This window comes from Atta colombica, unplaced genomic scaffold, assembly GCF_001594045.1.
Source record: "Atta colombica isolate Treedump-2 unplaced genomic scaffold, Acol1.0 scaffold125, whole genome shotgun sequence".
Classification (NCBI taxonomy): Eukaryota; Metazoa; Arthropoda; class Insecta; order Hymenoptera; family Formicidae; genus Atta; species Atta colombica.
In genome coordinates this window covers 2068357-2071514 of record NW_017259212.1, presented here as the reverse complement: position 1 = coordinate 2071514, position 3158 = coordinate 2068357, and positions in this window count along the sequence as shown.

Below are 3158 nucleotides of genomic sequence, written 5' to 3'. Positions count from 1 at the left end.
TTCTAAGGGTTGATGCAGGATTGATTGGAAGTTAAAATAACACATATACATTTTCTATAATATATTTTACATTATAAACCAACCATACATCATCATAATAATATCTTGTATTCTTAAGCCTATGCGTGTTTTATCCTATATTTTCGTTTATATACTTCCTTCATATTTATACTTTGTTTACTTTTTCCATAGTATTTATATATATTTTTATTTATATTCATCATTATTTATAATGTACTTTTATATGCTATGTTATGTATATATAATATCATACACGTTTCTTTTTTCATACGCACGTCCCAGGGAGTCTCGCGGTAGTGTTGCGTGTATATTGTGTGAAAATTGTTTCTGCAAGCGTACATATCCCTGTGTACACATGCCTGTCTCTACTGTTCGCACGCGTAGTACACGGTCTCTCTCGTTCTCTTTAGTCTCTACATGTGTATGCGTGTGATTTGTGTATTGTTATCTTGTGCGTGCGCCGTCACGCATCGTTGCAAATTACATATACATTATACAGCTCTCGCTCGGCGTGACGTTCTCGAGCCGTTCCCAGCTCCTTAACTTAAATATGCAACGAGGCTGCCATGGGACCCCGCGGGCCAATACGTTTAATCGCGGAAGTATACTTAAGTCACGAGCGCTTGATCGCTCCCGTCGCTTTCATTATTATAACGCTTTGTTGCCATTTAGTTTTCGTGCCGACATTTCGGTGGCTGTTTTCGTAATATGAGCACAGTGCCGAACGATGCACGATGGATGGATGTCGGCCCTTTCCCTCGAACTCCGTGCCATGCCATTTCATGCGTGATATACAATATGTGTACAACATGTTTTACTGATGTATATATATTTTTTTCCCCCCGATCATTCGCGTTTTTGGTATTTTTTTTTTTTCAGTTTCTCGTTGTCCTTCTCTTTACCGAAATGCATATACATAAAGAAGTGGATAAAGGCACCTAACTTCTTAGCGTACGGTCGTAAGTGATATGCCGCGTATCGCATCGGGGTAGGGAGAAGGGCCATATCTACGAGGGCCCCGCAACGCATACTTTGTCAAATCGTACGAAAAGCTACGAGAAAAATGAAGGAACGTCGTAATCTCTGTATGAATCGGACGCGATCAGAATTATCGTACTCTCTTTTTGAAATTTTACTTAACGTTTTTTTTTCCGCTGAAGCATACCACATCTCATTTTTCTCTCCTTATATATTTCTTTTTCTCACCTGCTTTTTTTTCCTTATATTTTATCCGACATATTCGCATTCTTCCATCGCATGTTCGCCCTGTTTAACTCTTTTCTCTCATACATGCTTTCTTTCACGCATTCTCTCTCTCTCTCTCTCTCTCTCTCTCTCTCTCTCTTTCTCTCCCGCTGTCGTTCCAAACATTATATATATCTATATTTAGGGGCACAGGGGGTCCGGCAGGCTAGCCACATCTATCTTCTCTTACTAGTTACATCTCAATGTGTTTTCTTATTTCTTATAACTAAAGGTATTTAACACAGTATGTCATGGAGCGCGCATTTACATATGCCGCGCATCCGCATTCGTTCGCTTCCTTCTTTTTTTCGTTAAGCTTATACTCAATATAGCTTCTATTTGTTGGCTAATGTTATCATCTTACACATATATATATGCATATATGTATATATAATATACATATTTGTATTATATATAGATGCGTATGTCTTGTTTGTAGTCTTCGTATAATATATATGATTATATACATACATTACTTTATGTTTTATGCTCAATATCTACGCTTACGGCTCCTACTTTTGTTTTCTTTCACTGTGTGCTTTTTTTTCTTAAACATTCTTGCTCTAACACTAAGCTGTTTCCACGGTGCTTTGCATCAGTAAGTATCCCAATTTGGCTCGACTGCTGCCCTCGTCCCGCTAAGAATTATGTTAGACTCTCGAGGGGCACATCTGAATATAAATAGTTAAGTTAAATGCACCTCGGTTAGAAAGAAAATATACGCGTTTAGTTGCGATTTACGATTAAAAATTTAGTTACAAAATAATAGTGCTTTTTAGAAGAATATGAAATTAATTTTGTTTTTTTTTTAATAACAATCAATGAAATTATTCTGGTAAAATATTATATTGATACACCTATGTTGTATATTAATTAAAATGCTAAAAATTCCAATAAGTTACTATGTTGTATCTATCCATTTGTTATTCACAAATATTCGAAATTCATAAAAAGTTTCACGAAAATGCGAAGATCAGTAATTATGAATGGAAACTAAAACAATATATCTTAATTTAAGTACACAGCCCATGAATACTATTCTTGATATCACGATTTAGATTATATCGAAGTAAATTATGACGATTGTCATTGCTACGCACGCAATTTGTCATGATCAAAACAAATGTAGTGTCCAATAAATTTTACGGAATCGGCTAAGTTTCGTTCCTAAACATCACCGCTCTAGTGTCGCAAACAGTTAACAGAGAAAAAACGTTTTCGTGAGCACAACTGCAGTTTGAGTAACTTGAAGCATCAATCGCTTAATTGCATTCCACATCCCTCATTGTAGTTCCTAATTGGGAGTGGTAGGATCGGCTGATTGGCTCGATGATATGTTTCATGTATGCATCGCGGTACCTACGTGTTGATCGATATCAAAATCACGTATTGTGGTACATTCGCGAGAGGCAAAAAGCATTACGCGGCGCGCGCGCGAACACGATAGGATAGCATCGTAGGCAATTAATACTCCTTGCTCTCTTACTTTCTCCAGGATTGATGCCACCTCCTCTGTCCATTGCCTGCACAAGACTTGTGCAAACACGTCGGTGACAATAATTAATACCTAGCCCTTGGTGAAAAGAACACGTACAAGTTTCTAAATGTATGTTTCTTCAATGATTGTCGACTATCGTTTGGTAAGTCTCCGCGAGATAAGTCTGTTCAGGCGGAGGAATGTATGCAGTGACATCACAGGATAATCGTGGAAACAAATAAGAGAGCATCAAGGGAGGAGACGCACGGATGAAGAAGAATCGAAATGACACAGTGCCCGTTACGAGATACTAAGAGAAGAGAAGAAACACGCTACGTGATAGGAATCGAGGAACGAAAAAGAAAAAAAAAGGCACGTATTGAATTTTGTTGTAACTTGAGACTGTAGTAATTCG